We start from the raw sequence: 17,239 nt of genomic DNA on the forward strand, positions 1-17,239 counted from the left end.
CCTCAGGTTCAGTTAAGTTGCTAAAGCAGCTCACAGAACTTAGGAAAAGAGTTTGCTTACCTTTTAATAACTTATTATGAAAGGATATGATAAAGGATACAGATGAGCATCCAGGTGAAAGAGAGGTGTAGAGCAGGGTATATGGGAAGGGGCACAGAGCTTCCATGCCTTCTCCAGGCACACTACTCTCCCAGCACCTCCACGTGCTCACCAACCTGGAGGCCCCCAAGCCCCACTGGAATTTTTATGGAGGCTTCATCACATAGACATGATCAATCTTTAACTCAATTTCCAGCCCCTCCCCTCTCTCCGGAGAATGAGGAGTGGAGCTGAAAATTCGAATCTCCTTATCATGGCTTGGTCTTTCTTGTGACCAGCCCCCAACCAGGAGCCTACCAAGTTACCTCATTAGAACAAAAGACACTGCTATCTCCCGGGAAATCCAAACGAAATATAGACACCATCAAAATTTTCTTGTATCCTTGTTTTTAGCTGCTGTGGCTTGCTGAATCAAAGCTGCTGGATTTGGTACAAGTTCAGTGTCATTTCCTCCAAGAATTAACTTCTCATTCTGGGCTCGAAATACTGAACAAGCAATGCCTGGCCTCATCTGAACCCTGTGGATATATTTTTCACCCAAGAATTTTTGGATTTCAACAAGAGAACCATTCTCTTGAATAACAACGTTGATGGGGAAGTGAGCTTTCACAGACTTCATCTTGTACCGGAAGCCCAGCCCTTGACCATGTTCTGTACATGATTACAGATGGTGTGAACAGTAATCCGTTCCTGCTATTTCCCCACCACTTGTCAACTCTGAAACTCTTCTTTTTTTCCTAGGAGATTGAGTTCTACACTGATGTGATTGAAGTCCCTTCACAGGGTTCCTCTGGCGCCCATCACAATAATAGTGCATCCCTTCAGAGTGAGGTCGGCATTTTCTGGGATGTCAACAGTCTGATTGCTGAGAATGGTCTTCGTTCTCACAGCAGATGTGGCAAAAGGCCACTAAGTTTCTTTAACAACAAGATGAAGTCAACTGAAGACTTCCTGCCATTCCCCCCAATTCCGATCAGTAATACTCAACGCACAGCCTACTTCTGAGCCCAAAATACTCCCCAAATTCATCATGAAATTTGGCTTCAATCTAGTTCACACGTCCCTCTGGCTCCAGACATCACTGGCTGGTCTCCTGAGCTCATCCACACCACCACACCATTCCTTTCTGTGCCTTGTGTTCATTGTACATTTCTGTTCCATTTTCTCTGGAACTTTGTTTGCTCACATTTCCATTCCATTTTCTCTGGAACTTTCTATGCTCAATTCCCCTTTCCACCTTCCTCCATTCTTCTTCACTATTGTTTCTGGTCTCACAACTTCCATGAGATTTTTCTTCAAAAGTCATCAATGATTTCCTAATAGCAAAACCCATGGCTTCTTTTAAATTCAGTTCCCATGTTCATCCTCAGACATAACCTTTGTTGTTAGTTTAGTAGTATCTTTCCAGACTTTCCCCTTTCTCCACATCCTCACCAACATCTGTCATTTCCTGACGTGTTAATTTTAGCCATTCTGACCGGTGTGAGGTGGTATTTCATTGTGGTTTTGATTTGTATTTCCCTAATGCCGAGTGATGTAGGGCACTTTTTCATGTGTCTCTTGGCCATTTGGATGTCTTCTTTGTGGAAATATCTGTTCATGTCTTCTGCTCATTTCTCGATTGGATTATTTGTTCCTTGGGTGTTGAGTTTGATAAGTTCTTTATAAATTTTGGATACTAGCCCTTTATCTGATATGTCATTTGCAAATATCTTCTCCCATTCTCTCGGTTGTCTTTTGGTTTTGTTGACTATTTCCTTTACTGTGCAAAAGCTTTTTATCTTGATGAAGTCACAATAGTTCATTTTTGCTCTTGCTTCCCTTGCCTTTGGAGATGTGTCTAGGAAGAAGTTGTTGCAGCTGAGATTGAAGAGGTTGCTGCCTGTGTTCTCCTCTAGGATTTTGATGGATTCCTGTCTCACATTTAGGTCTTTCATCCATTTTGAGTTTATTTTTGTGTTTGGGGTAAGGAAATGGTCTTCTGCATGTGGCTGTCCAATTTTCCCAACACCATTTGCTGAAGAGACTTTTTCCATTGGATATTCTTTCCTGTGTTGTCAAAGATTAGTTGCCCATAGAGTTGAGGGTTCATTTCTGAGTTCTCTATTCTGTTCCATTGATCAGTGTGTCTGTTTTTATGCCAGTACCATGCTGTCTTGATGATTACAGCTTTGTAATAGAGCTTGAAGTCCAGAATTGTGATGCCACCAGGTTTGTTTGCTTTTGTTTTTGTTTTTAATATTCCTCTGGCTATTTGGGGTCTTTTCTGGTTCCATACAAATTTTAGGATTATTTGTTTCATTTCTGTGAAAAAAGTTGATGGTATTTTGATAGTGATTACATTAAATGTGTAGATTGCTCTAGGTAGCATAGACATTTTAACAATATTTGTTCTTCCAATCCATGAGTATGGAACGTTTTTCCATTTCTTTGTGTCTTCCTCAGTTTCTTTCATGAGTGTTCTATGGTTTTCTGTAGTTTTCTGAGTACAGATTCTTTGCCTTTTTGGTTAGATTTATTCCTAGGTATCTTATGGTTTTGAGTGCAATTGTAAATGGGATTGACTCATTTTCTCTTTCTTCTGTCTCGTTGTTAGTGTATAGAAATGCAACTGATTTCTGTGCATTGATTTTATATCCTGTCACTTTACTGAATTCCTGTATGAGTTCTAGCAGTTTTGGGGTGGAGTCTTTAGGTTTTCCCCATGAAGTATCATATCATCTGCAAAGAGTGAGAGTTTGACTGCTTCTTTGCCAATTCAGATGCCTTTTAATTTCTTTTTGTCGTCTGATTGCTGAGGCTATGTTGAATAGCAGTGATTAGTAAACTTGGTCTTGGCGGGACATCCTTGCTGATCTTCTGGGGGAGGGGCCTGTTGCATTAATTCTCAGGTGTCTTTGCCCAGGCGGGATTGCACCTCCCTTGCCAGGGGCCAGGCTAAGTCATCTGCTCAGGTTTGCTCTCTGTAGCTTTTGTTCCCTGAAGGCTTTCCACACAGGTTTAGAGGATGAGAATGAAAATGGCAGCCTCCCAATCTCTGGCCCCACTCCTCAGTGCGCCCTCAGAGAAAAGCAGTCACTCACTCCTGTCCCCGTGGTCTCCTGGAGGAACTCCGTGCTCACCTGGCCTGTGACCACACGTTTCTATCTCTGGCACACGGTCCTGTTTGGAGTCTCCAAACCCAGCAGATTTTTGTGGCACGCTCCTGAGCCGCTCCTCCCAGGGGAAGAAGGGGAGTCTCTCCAGTTCTGCTGCTTGTTGGGCCGCGTGCTGGAAGAGCAGTGGCGCAACTGTGCCTCGGATCACTGTTTATGGCCACCCCGAGCTGAGAGCCCACTCCTCGGCTCCCTCTTTGCCACCGGCTTCCCGGCTCCGATACCTGGGAGCTCTGCCTCACTCACACATCCCCAGTCTTTCTGTGACCCTGAGAGTCCTGAGACCACACGGTCCCAGCAAGGGTTCCATCCCCGGCTTCCTCACCAGAGCGACGTCCCTCACCGGAGCGGACTTCTGCAAGGTCCGAGTTTGCGCTCTGCTGCTCTTTCCCTTGCCGGTAGCCGGCTGACGGAGGCTCCCTCGCCCCATGGTCTGGCTTCCCATATGTCGCCTCAGATTCACTTCTCTGCACCTCCTACCTTGCAGAGAGTGGTCGTTTTTCTGTTCATGGAGTTGCTGCTATTCTTTTCTTCATTCTCCAGTTGAGTTGGTAGGTGTTCAGAATGGTTTGATAACTCTCTCTAGCTGAGTTCCTGGGACCAGACGAAATTTAGTTCGCCTACCGCTCCGCCATCTTGGGCCACCCCCTTCTATGGCTTTTATTAAAAACCTCACTGAGATTAAGCTGTTCTATTGCTTTGTAATTTGCTTTTTCACTTAGACTAATATGTCCTAGAGATTTCTTCATGCCACGCATTCAGCTTCATCTTAACTTTTTTATTCACTGCATAGTATTCCCCTGTATGTATTAATAGCATAGTTTGACTATTATTCCATATTATTCTTCTACTGATGGACATTAAGACTGTTTAAATTTTTTCTAATATTTTAAATAATAATGCAATGAACATTCTTAGTTATGCCACCTTATGCGCAGGGGGAAAATGTTGCTGTATTGAATAATTACTAGGTTGAAAGCTATAGAAATTTTTAACTGTTATAGTCAAATTGCCCTTCAAAACACTGTGACAATTTACATTTCTCCCAAAAGTGTAAAAGAGGACACATTTCCTTACATGCACTTTAATACTGAACATGATAAATATTGTTGCCAAATTGATGGGCAAAATCATTTATTATTTAAATGTGCACTTCCTTGATTATGTTGCTTTTGAGCAGCATTTCATATATTTGGTAGCTATTTGCTTTTTTTCTTCAGAAAATTTCCTGTTCAGGGGCGCCTGGGTGGCACAGCCGTTAATCGTCTGCCTTCGGCTCAGGGTGTGATCCTGGCGTGATGGGATCGAGCCCCACATCAGGCTCCTCCGCTAGGAGCCTGCTTCTCCCTCTCCCACTCCCCCTGCTTGTGTTCCCTCTCTCGCTGCCTGTGTCTCTCTGTCAAATAAATAAATAAAATCTTTAAAAAAAAAAAAAAGAAAGAAAATTTCCTGTTCAAATCTTTGGTATATTTTTCCATTGAGTTGTCTTCTTCTTGATGATTTGCATATGTATTTGAATATCTACATATTTATCTCTTGTCAGTAATATATATGCTGTAAATTTTTTCTTCTGATCTCATACTTCTTTTACATTGTTTACAGCATCCGTGGTTGTTCAGATGTTTTTAGTTTACATACAATTAAATGTGCCAGTTTTTTCCTTTACAGTTTCTGGGTTCTGTGATTTGCTTAAGGCCTTTCCAGGCCCAAGACCATAAAAAAATATTTTTTGTAATACTTTCATAGTTGAGTTAGGTGTTAGCTCATTTTTTTAGGTGTTAGCTTATTAACTATCTTAAATTTGTTATTGTGGGTATGATATGAAGTACAAATCTAGTTTATTTTTTAAATCTAAATGTACAGCTATGGCAGAAAATGCTAGGTGCTCAGCAAACCATTTCTTCCTCTTCCTGGGTATACATTAATATCTTTCTAAGCCTTTGCAGTTAAGTGTGGCCATGTGACTAAGCTCAAGGGAACAAATGTGGGCAGAGATTATGGACCCTGTTTCGGTCTGGCCTATGAAAACTTCCCACACACATCCTTGATTTTGTTTCCCCTCATGGCTGAGGCGGCCAAGCAGGCACCCTTGGAAACTATGTTTTGAAAAAAGAAATATCCTAAGATGGGAAAAGTCTTGATCCCTGAATCACTACTTGGAGGAAGGCCACTGCAAATCAGGAACACCCATTGTAGACTTTAAGTGACAGAGAAATAACCTTTTACGTTATTAAGCCACTGAGGTTACAGCAGCAAATATCACCTTCACTAATCTTAGAGCCAATTTTTCCAGTACCATTTACTGAAAAATTTGTCCCTTCACTACTGAATTGAGATGCTTTCACCTTTATTATAGAGCAGTATTGCAGTTAAGAGACAGCCATGGCATTCCTTTGTGTACATGGGCCTTGTAAGTAATCCAAGTTTCCCCATAAGTAAAATGGGGTCAATGAGAGTATGATGCATAGTGAGCTCTCAATGAATGTTAGTAGTTTTTGATGTTATAACTGTTATATGCTAAATCCCATTAAGCATGGGTCTATTCCATTCCATCATATATTTGTCTATTCCTTGTTTGTTTATTGTGCCCTATGTCTTTCCTTGGGACTAAACTTTCATTCTGCTGGACTTAGTACTACCACTAGACCTGGGCAACTGGGCCTCTGCCTTGGGCCCCAAGGCTTATAGGGCCTGCTCTGACTTTCCTCCAGCCAAGCCCCTTGGCTGGTGAAGAGTGGGTGAAGTGTGTAAAGGATACATAAGGACTACCCAGACTCCATGCCCATACCCTCAAGATCATGTTCTGAGTACCTGGGATTTCAGAATTTCCTGCCCACATGGCCCCACTTCCAGGACTTGTGCAGGCCTCTTCTGTGGACCTTACCTCCTGCGTATAGATCACACTTCTAACCAGACCTGAGGGCTGGCAAGGGGGAGGCTGCTTAGGGCAGGGCAGGATGGAACTTGGACTTGCAGGTTAGGGTTCTACCTGCATGATGTAGTTTCCCCTGCAGAAAAAGATGGAGCTAATGGTAGGAAGAAAGAGACGGAGATGTCACAATTTGGAAGTCTTCATCTGCTCCTGCCTAAGCTCCTCAAAGGTTAAGGAAGCACTTGGCTGGATTATATCCTCTGAAATTCTTCTTTCGGTGAGCAACAATTTCTGAGTCCTCACATTAAACAAATCTTATTTTTGTCATTCCATTGGACTGCTAATTTCGCTGGGACTAGATGTTCATCTATCTATCTATATTTTTTAAATGAAGCTTTCAAAGTATTGCTCTAGTATTTTTCAGTATTTAATTTTATTGATGAAAAGTACAATGCAAACTGATTCTTACCCCTCCCCACTCCCCAGAAGGTTTTTGAATTTTCCCTTTATCCTTCATATTCTGAAAATTTACCATGATATATCCAGGTAGGCACCTTTTTTATATATCTTGCTCTTCACTTGTGGACATTTTAAATCTGCAGACTCTTGCCTTGCTCTTGAGCCAGAAAATTTTAAATTTACTCTGGATATTGCTCTTCTCATTTCCATGAATGCCAATTATAAAATTTTGCCCTCCTAGACTGATTCAATTTTTCTCTCCCCCTGTTGTCAACAAGGGACATGAAGAACAAGTCATGCCCTTGGCTAATGTATACCACAAAGTCTTGCTATAGCTCTGCAACTAAATTGACATGTGTACCAGTTAACCGTAGCTGCGTACCACATAACTACAAAATTTCAGGGGCATTAAAAACAACATTCCTCATGCATCTGCAGGTTGATTGCGAGCTGTGCCCTTGGCTGGGGCAGTTCAGTTCTACAAGTTACTCATCCTCCTGGGACTAGATGGCTAGCCCTGGTACATCTTCCTGGGGATGCTGGAAGCACAAGCGTATACAGGCCTAATGGTGTATTCATGGCCGGTTGCTTCACTTCTGCGAACATCCCATTGGCCAAAGCGAGACACATGGCAAGACACAGGGTAGGAAATTACACTCTGGTGCTGTGTGAGAGGGCGCTGCAAAGGTTTTGTGGCTGAACCTGTGGGTAAAGGGAAGGGTGAAGAATCAGGCCATTAGCATCATCATAGTGCGAGTGCATAAGTACCCTCCTCTGGTACCCAGGTGGTCAGCTCCCGTGCCGCACGTTGAAAAATGCTGATGGAAATGTTCTCCAGGGCACAGTTGCAACTTTGTACCTACACAGGCCCTGATATATGACTTAAACCCACAAAAGACCTTTCGTAACAAAAGGACTACAATGTCATGTAAATACAATGGTTTTATAAATTTGGGACTCACATAAATGGCATAGAAAAGATAGTCTTACCCTCATGGGAGCACAGTAAAATTTTTCTTGGCTGACTGTAACGTGAGTAACCAGATATAAATCATTGCTTTAGCAGCCTAATAATACTGGGGATAACCTAATAAACCGCCTCAACTCTTGATTGCCATATTCATAGTAATATAGAAACAAGAGGGATCCAGAATTCTTACACAAGAATGGTTGAGAGGGGCAGTCCTTTCGGAAGGCAGTGCCAAGAGACTTGCCTTGATGCTATCTCTCACAGCAAGCATGATGTTTTTATGTAAAATAGTGTATGTTACATATCAATACAAAATAGCAAACACTTTTACAAAATTTGTACAAGATTGAGGCAGTTTCAATTTTTCATGCAAATGGATTTTACTGTTATTACTTAACTCTGGAATTGTTTTGTTGACATACGTGGTGATTGGGGAAGCTCATCTTCTAAGCACCCTCACCGTCAGCAAGCATAGAACACTGGGCAGGTTTACCCTTCTGCATAGTATCGAAAGTGACTGAGTTACTGTGAGGTACTCATATTGACTCTTGTGCTCCACAGAAGACATAAGTTTCCTTATTTTAGACCCACAATGATTAATGATCAGCTTGATTAGGAATCAAATTTAAAATGTGATATATAATAATATATATTATATTATTATATATTATATTATTATATGTAATAATATATATTATTATAAATAATAATATAATTTGGCAGGGAGCCTGGCTGGCTTAGTTGGTAGTGTTGGACTCTTGATCTCGGGGTCATGAGTTCGAGCCCCACCTTGGGATAGAGATTACACAGAAAAAAAAAATCTTTAAAAAATTATGTAATTTGGCTTGTTAGAATAAAATCCAAAGTAGACTAAAATGAAGCAGTTTAATTAAACAGCTGATTAATAATACCTTCAACAAGCACTTAAATCTTGTAAGAGGTCATTGAGCTGACTCTTGGGATAGCTTCCTCCTTTATCACATTTAAGATCTGTAGCTCTGCTGGGGGCTTCTGCCAAAGGTAGTCAGGACACTTTGTATCTAAGGAAACTCTGCTGTGGCCTTTTATGCTCATTAGTGTCATTAAAGTAAGGTAAGTAGGGATAAACACGTCTTTAGTTTAAGTTGTATTCCTCCTTACTTGTGGCGTCAGAGATTAATTTTGAAGAATGGTGTCAGTACAGTTACTGTTGATATTCTTTTTCATGCTTCTTATTCAGAACTGATTTTGGATTTATAAGAAAGTTGCAAAAACAGCACAGAGAGTTTTCATATATCCCTCACTCAGCTCCCTCTAATGCATAACCACAGACAATGATCAAAACCAGAAAATTAACATTACTACAATGTTAATTCAGTACAATGTTACTACAACCGTGGTGAACTACAGTTCTCGTTCAATTCTCACCAATTTGTGGTGCCTGGCTGGCTTGGTCAGTAGAGCATGTGACTCTTAATCTCATGGTCCCGAGCTCAAGCCCCACACTGGGGGTAGAGATTACTTACAGAAATAAACTTAAAAATGTTTTTCACCAATTTTTTCAGTAGTGCCTTTTTTTTTCTTCCAAGATCCTATCCGGCATCTCACAGAACATTACGTTATCATTCGTCCTTACTTCCCTCCAGTCAATAATAGTTCTTCTGTGTTGCCTTGTCTTTCATGATCTTGACAGTTTGAAAAAAAATTGATTAGTTATTATAGTTGGACATTCCTCAACTTGGATTTGTGACTGGCTTCTTTCACTTAGCGTGTTTTAAATGTTTATCCATGCTGTAGTGTAAATCAGTAGTCTGTTCCTTTTTATGGCTGAATAATATTCTGTTCCATGGCTATCACATTTGTTTATCCATTCACCAGTTCACAGATATTCGGGTTGTTTTCGTTTTTTGGTTATTATGAAGAATGGTGTTAGGAACACTCACGTACATGTTTTTATGTGGGTGCATGTTTTTATTTCTTTTGGAGGCTACCCAGGAGTGGAATTGCTGGGTCATATGGCAACTATACGTTTACCTTTTTGAAGAACTGCTAACTTGTTTTCTAAAGCTACTACACCATTTTACATGCACACCAGCAGTGTATGAGGATTCCAATTTTTTCAGCAATACCTGCTTTTTATCTGCCTTTTTCATTAAGGGCATCATGTCCCATAATTTTTAAGAGTTCTGTATTTTTTAAAATATTGGCCTCTTGTTTATGGTATATTTTCTGAATATTTTCTCCCTGGTTGTCAATTGTCTTTTGACTTGATTCATGGAATTTTTGTCAAATTTATTAGAAATTTCATTTTTACCTAGTGATTGGAGATGTCACCTTTGTTACACACTGTTTCCGCTGTACTTGGGTCTGATTCTACCTTTCTGTTCTATTCCACTGGTTCACTTGCCCATTCACGCACCAGTACCACACTGTTCTGATAACAATGACTTTTATGTAGTAATACCTAGTACAGCTAGTCCCAAACACCTTTTCTTTTTCAGTGTTTTCTTGGCTCTTCCTGCGTGTTTGTTTTTCTCTATGAACTCTAGTATCAACTTGTCTGACTGTATAAAATGGTTTGCTGATAGTTTCCTTGGAACTGCATTAACTTTACAAATTAACTTGGGGAGAATTTACATCTTTGTAATGTTCAGTCATCCTATCCAGGAACAGGGGATATCTTTCTATTTGTTCAAGCCTCTTTCACTGTCCTTCAGTAGTGCTTTATGATTTTCCTCATATAGCTCTTACACATTTGTTGTTAAATTTAATTCTAAGTGCTCAATCCTGTTTGTTGCTATAGTAAACAGGCTTGTCTCTGACATTGTCTTCTGTTTATTGTTTGTATATATATAGGCTATTGATTTTTATATGTTAACTTATATCCGACTACTTCACTGAATTCTTTTATTGTGTAACTTAAATTTATCATTCATTTTTCTGGGGTTTCCAGGTATAGTATCATATCATCTGCGAATATAAATAGTTTTACTTCTTTATTCATTCTAACGCCTCTAGTTGATTTGTCTTATCTAACTGTATTGGCTAATACCTCTAGTACAATGTTGGATAGTAGTGGATAGTGTGCTTTCCTGTCTTGTCTCCAGTCTTAAAAGCATTGCGGGTAGCATTTGACCGTTAAATAAGACATTAGCTTTAGGAGCGTATGTGTGTGTGTGTGTGTGAAGAAAGTATTCTTTAGGGGCACCTGGGTGGCTCAGTCGTTAAGCGTCTGCCTTCGGCTCAGGGCGTGATCCCGGCGTTCCGGGATCGAGCCCCACATCGGGCTCCCTCTCTGCTGGGAGCCTGCTTCTTCCTCTCCCACTACCCCTGCTTGTGTTCCCTCTCTCGCTGGCTGTCTCTCTGTCAAATAAATAAATAAAATCTTTAATTAAAAAAAAAGAAAGTATTCTTTAACAAAAATACGAATTCAAAGGGACACATGCACCTAATTTTTTTAATAGCAGCACTATCTACAATAGCCAAATTATGGGAATAGCCCAAGTGTCTATCAATTGATGAATGGATAAAGAAACTATGGTACATATGAAAATGGAATATTAGTGAGCCTTCAAAAAGAATGAAATCTTGCCATTTGCAATGACATGCATGGAGCTAGAGAGTATTATGCTAAAAGAAATAAATCAGTCAGAGAAAGACAAATACCATATGATTTTACTCAGATGTGGAATTGAAGATACAAAACAAATGAGCAAAGGGAACAAAAGAGAGAGAGAGAGGCAAACAAGAAACAAACTCTTAAGTATAGAGAACAAACTGATGGTTACCAGAAGGGAGATGCGTGGGAAGATGGGTTAAATGGGCAATGTGGATTAAGAAGGGCACTTGCGGGTGCACCTGGGTGGCACAGCGGTTAAGCGTCTGCCTTCGGCTCAGGGCGTGATCCCGTCGTTATGGGATCGAGCCCCACATCAGGCTCCTCTGCTGTGAGCCTGCTTCTTCCTCTCCCACTCCCCCTGCTTGTGTTCCCTCTCTCGCTGGCTGTCTCTATCTCTGTAGAATAAATAAATAAAATCTTAAAAAAAAACAAAAAACAAAAAAACCCCTAAATCCCGTGTAAAAAGAAAAAAAAAAAGAAGGGCACTTGCGATGAGCACTGGGTATTGTATGGAAGTGTTGAATCACTATACTGCATGCCTGAAACTAATATTACACTGTATGTTAACTAACTGGAATTTATTTATTTTTTTATAATAATATTTTTTTATTATGTTAGTCACCATACAGTACATCCCTGGTTTTTGATGTAAAGTTCGATGATTCATTAGTTGCGTATAACACCCAGTGCACCATGCAATACGTGCCCTCCTTACTACCCATCACCAGTCTATCCCATTCCCCCACCCCCCTCCCCTCTGAAGCCCTCAGTTTGTTTCCGAGTCCACAGTATCTCATGCTTCATTCCCCCTTCGGATTACCCCCCCTTTCTTTATCCCTTTCTTCTCCTACCGATCTTCCTAGTTCTTATGTTCCATAGATGAGAGAAACCATATGATAATTCTTTCTCTGCTTGACTTATTTCACTTAGCATTATCTCCTCCAGTGCCGTCCATGTTGCAGCAAATGTTGAGAAATCATTCTTTCTGATAGCTGAGTAATATTCCATTGTACATATGGAGCACAGCTTCTTAATCCAGTCATCTGTTGAAGGGCACCTCGGTTCCTTCCACGATTTAGCTATAGTGGACAATGCTGCTATGAACATTGGGGTGCATATGGCCCTTCTCTTCACTACGTCTGTATCTTTGGGTAAATACCCAGTTAACTAACTGGAATTTAAATAAAAACATTTTTTAAAAATATTTTTTAATTCCTATATTCCTGAGTGTTTTTATAATGAATACATATTGATTTATTCAAAGGCCTTCTCAGCTTCTATACAGACATAATATGATCTTTTTCTTAGATTTATTAGTATAGTATGATATTAGTTAATTTCCAAATATTAAAACAGATTCGCATTTCTGGAATAAATCCCACTTGGTCCTGATGTTTTATTTTCTTAATGTGGCATTGAATATGTTTTGCTAATATTTTAATGAAAATTTTTGTATCAATATTCATGAATTATATTGGTCAATAGTTTTCTTTCTCTGTACTGTATCTAGTTTAGATATCTGTATTATGTTTGCTTCATAAAAGAAATTAGAAAGTTTTCCTTCCTTTTTAATGTCCTATATTGATGGTTTGGTAGAATTTTCCTGTAAAATCGTCTGGGCCTGGTAGTTACTTAATAATTTTCTGTCTTTTCTATGGAAATTGGTCTTTTAAAATTTCCTAATTCTAATGGGTTCAATTTTGCCAATCTGAATTTCCCTAGGAAATTATCAGTGTCTTTACCATATGTATAGAAGTCTTGTATGATTTCAAGTTTTCTCTTGTCTCAGTGGTTCTTTTCCCCTTATTGATATTCATTTAAAGTTGTTTTAAAAGAAACCCCATATGGAGCGCCTGGGTGGCTCAGTCAGTTAAGTGTCTGACTCTTGATTTCAGCTTGGTCATGACCTCAGGTCCATGGGATGGAGCCCACATCGGGCTCTGCACTCAGCACAGAGTCTGCTTGAGAGTCTCTCCCTCTGCCCTGCCCTCTACTCAAATGTGTGCTCTAATCAATCAATCAATCAATCAATCAATCCCAGTATGATGTGTGAAGGAATGAAAGGAATGAACTTTTTTCTTCTTGGTGTGCTTCTATTTCTTCTCCGCTGGAAATATTCATGTATTACTTATATAATTTTTTTTAAAGATTTTATTTATCTGTTTCAGAGAGAGAGGGCATGACCAGGAGGAGGGACAAAGGGAGAGGGACAGAGAGAAAATCCTCAAGCAGACTCCCCACTGAGCATGGAGCCCGATATGGGGCTCGATTAGTCTCCTTTGATATAAATTAACATGTCAAGATACAATTTGAATCAGCCAATTATTTTAAAGACTACATTTGTATCTGAGACATAATCTGGAGACAATTGCAGTATTAGTTAGATGAGCGAATTTTTAAGGTACATGCTGTCCCGCGCCCCTCGAACTAAACAGAAAGCCTCTCTGCGAACTTCGATGTGGACTTCCCCTGCATCTCTAGCACAGTCCCTCAGTTATGCCAGGTGCTTAAAAGTTGATGACTGAGGGGCACCTGGGGGGCTCAGCCAGCTAAGCATCTGACTCTTGATTCCAGCTCAGGTCTTGATCTCAGGGTTATGAGTTCAAGCTCTGTATCGGACTTCATGCTGGCTGCGGAGCCTACTTGGAAAAAAAGTTGGTGATTGATTATTACTTTGACATAGTTATAATGCCTTATGTTTTCATGTTTTTCAGGTGTTCAAAGCACTTCTACGTATTTTCTCACTTAGCCCTCACAATACCAAGTTAGATAGACTGGGCAGGGTATCCGCATTTCATGGGAGAAGAAAAAAAATCTCAAAGAGGTTAAGTGGCTTTACTAAGGTCATCTGGCTGACATGGGTTAGAACTGGCACTAAGTCCACTCCTCTTCCCTTTTATGCTATGGTGCTTATTGCAGCCTGATTTCTCCTAGGACATGTTTTAATGCTATGCCCCATCACAATGTTTGCTAAATGGTAATGTCAATAGCAGAGATGTTATAGAGGCAAAACGATTTAGAGATTGCACTTTTAAATGCTCGCTCAGCTTTAAGAGGGTAATTATATAATGACTTTGGAAACCCAGCCACTTTAAAAAAGTTACTATAATGGTGAAATTATCTGTGACGCTAAGCAAAAGAATCAAGTACACTGTATTGCTTAGCATTCCTATTTAGCTGCAAGTGGAGGTTCTAGACATTCCACCCTAATTCATTCAACACATATTTGAGTGCCAAGTACATGCCAATCATTTTTTTCCAGCACTGAGGATACAGCAGTGAAGAAAACAAAGTCTGCGTTCTCAGAGCTCATGCCCTAGTGGAGGGAGACAGACAACAAACAAATGAATATACACTATGGGCAATGTTATGGAAGAAGAAATGGAGCTTTAAACGGGCTAGCTAGGGAAGGTCTTCCTGATAAGGAGACATCTGAGTGGGTATAAACATACCTATGTTTATACCAATATAAATTTTTTTTTATTTCCTAAATAAAAGAATTTAGGAAGTGAGCCATATTCCCTCCAAGCAGAGGGAATAACAGGTAGAAAGGTCCTGGGGCAGAAGAGAAAATTCTCTCTGTCATTCTTTAACGTGTAGAAGAGGAATTACCTCATCCCCATAGAGAGCCACCAAAGCTACACTTTCCCCCAAGATTGGTGACTGGTGTCTTGGATTTACATGATTGCTTTTATCTAAAATAACATTTCTAATAAATAGTAAAACCTACTTTGCCTCTGTGCCTAAATAATATCAAATACATTTTTTAAATTTTTAATTTTTTTAGAAAGAGTACAAGGCGGCAAGGGGCAGAGAGAGAGGGTGAGAAAGAATCCCAGGCAGGCTCCGTGCCCAGTGACGAACCCACTGTGGGACCCAATCCCACAACCCTGAGATCACGACCTGAGCCGAAATCGAGAGTCAGATGCCTAACTGACTGAGCCACCCAGGCGCCTCATTATAAAACATTTTTTAAAAAGAAAATACTTAGGGGCGCCTGGGTGGCTCAGTCAGTTAAGCGGCTGCCTTTGGCTCAGGTCCTGGGATCGAGCCCCACATTGGGCTCCCTGCTCAGCAGGGAGTCTGCTTCTCCCTCTCCCTCTGCCCCTCCCCCTGCTCGTGTTCGCTCTCTCTTGCTCGCTCACTCTCTCTCTCAAATAAGTGACTAAAATCTTTTTAAAAAAAGAAAAAACTGAACATTTTATTTCTTCATTTATTTTTACCTTCATACCTTCACATAGACACTATCTTTTGTCTTTTTTTTTTTTAATAAATTGAATTTTTACTTAAAGGACTAAAGCTACATAGCATGGGGCTTTTGAAAAATTTAGTTGAGCAGGGAAAACAATCAGAAGAGATGCGCTTTTGGCTGGGCGTTTGATGAGCTGAACTGCCCTTCATGTTATGGAAACCACACTTCTTGCTCAGAATGTTTGTTTGCCTTCCTCATATATTTTTCTTTATGCTATGGAAATATCCAGAATATTTTATGTTTTATGTTACTGAGCTCACTGTCTAATGACCTTCAACCCCAAAACTCAGCGACTTAAAACAGCAACCATATCATTACCTTACAATTCTGTGGGTTGACCTCACTCAAATGGGCAATTCTGTTGGTCCTCTTAGTGTTTCTCAGGCACTTGCATCAGGTGGTAGGGGAGGATGTAGTCATCTGGAAGCTTGCCAGTGATGCAGGAATAGCTGAGTCTTTCTCCTTCCCCCAAATAGTGTTGCGCTTCTCCTCTCTATTTGGGCTTTCCACAGGACTGCTTGGGCTTCCTCACAGCATGGCAGCTAGGTTCCAGAAGGAAATGGAAGCTGCCGTTCCTTCCAATGGCTGGGTCCAGAATTGGCACAGCATCATCTCCACTTCGCTCTATTAGTTAACAGAGTCACAGCCAGTCTGGATTCAATGAAGGAGAGGACTGCACAAGTACATGAGTAGATGGAATTGTAGTGCATCGAGATCCGTCTCTAGAGACCAATTACAGCACGTTCTCATCCTGAATCATTATTAGGCATGTTTACTTTTGTTACATAACCAATAGAAAGTCTATAACATGTGCTGGTAAAATGTATTATGCAAACACAGAAAAAGTAATGACCAATACTTTCTGGCAGGGAAAAGAATGACTTTGATGGAAAGGAGATTTCAAGCTAAATCTTCGATGATGAATGGTCTCCCTAGGAAGCTCAGGTAGGGCCGGTTAGGCAGAGAGAAATCGTGTGTGTGAGCTTGCTGAGGCGTAAAGAAGCCAGTGGTGTTTGGGGAACACAGGACCTTAGGAGCATGTGAAAGAGTGGAGGAGATGGTGGAAAAAACTGAAGAGGAAATCTGGGGTTTGATCAAGGCAGGATATTCCAGGGACCTAGGGAGCACTTCCACTAGCTGAAAGAAAAGCCAGGCCATCCTTTGGTTAAAGTTAATTCCTCAGTATACACCACCTACCTGTATTTTGGAATACGCATTGAGAGTACAGGCTTTAGTTTGCCTGGGCTGGCCTGCCCTACGTGTTGGCCATGATGCTAATTTATAAATATCCTCGTTCTCCTCTCCTGAGTACATGGGATTGTGTTTCCTTAACCCCTTTGAAGATAGGTATGGCCTCATGACTTGCCTTAGTTGAAGAACTATAAGTCGAAGTGATAAGCAAACAGAAGCTTTAGAAGTAAATGAGAGATTGTGCTCGCCTCAACAGCACATATATTAAAATTAGAACAATGCAGAGAAAATTAGCATGGCTCCTGCACAAGGCTGACACACAAATTCGTGAAGCGTTCCATATTTTTAAGAATTTATAAAACTCAACACCCAAAAAACAAATAATCCAATTTGAAAATGGGCAGAGGACATGAACAGACAGTTCTCCAAAGACGACATCCAGATGGGCAACAGACACAAGAAAAGATGCTCAACATCACTCATCATTAGAGAAATGCAAATCAAAACCACAATGAGACATCACCTCACACCTGTTGCGACGGCTAAAATCAACAACACAAGAAACAACAGGTGTTGGTGAGGATGTGGAGAAAAAGGAACCCTTGTGCACTGTGGGTGGGAATGCAAACTGGTGCAGTCACTC

General features: G+C 40.5%; 1 non-coding gene and 1 pseudogene across 1 annotated transcript; one reads left to right on the forward strand and one right to left on the reverse strand.

The window, feature by feature from the left end:
* Positions 1-463: 463 nt before the first annotated feature.
* Positions 464-3,699, reverse strand: LOC113269856 (60S ribosomal protein L9-like; annotated as a pseudogene).
* A 13,137-nt stretch (positions 3,700-16,836) lies between these two features.
* On the forward strand, positions 16,837-16,943 carry LOC113269898 (U6 spliceosomal RNA). Its single transcript, XR_003321623.1, has one exon. It is a non-coding gene; the product is annotated as a U6 spliceosomal RNA (small nuclear RNA).
* Positions 16,944-17,239: the final 296 nt, after the last annotated feature.

Source organism: Ursus arctos, unplaced genomic scaffold (assembly GCF_023065955.2).
Source record: "Ursus arctos isolate Adak ecotype North America unplaced genomic scaffold, UrsArc2.0 scaffold_33, whole genome shotgun sequence".
Lineage (NCBI taxonomy): Eukaryota > Metazoa > Chordata > Mammalia > Carnivora > Ursidae > Ursus > Ursus arctos.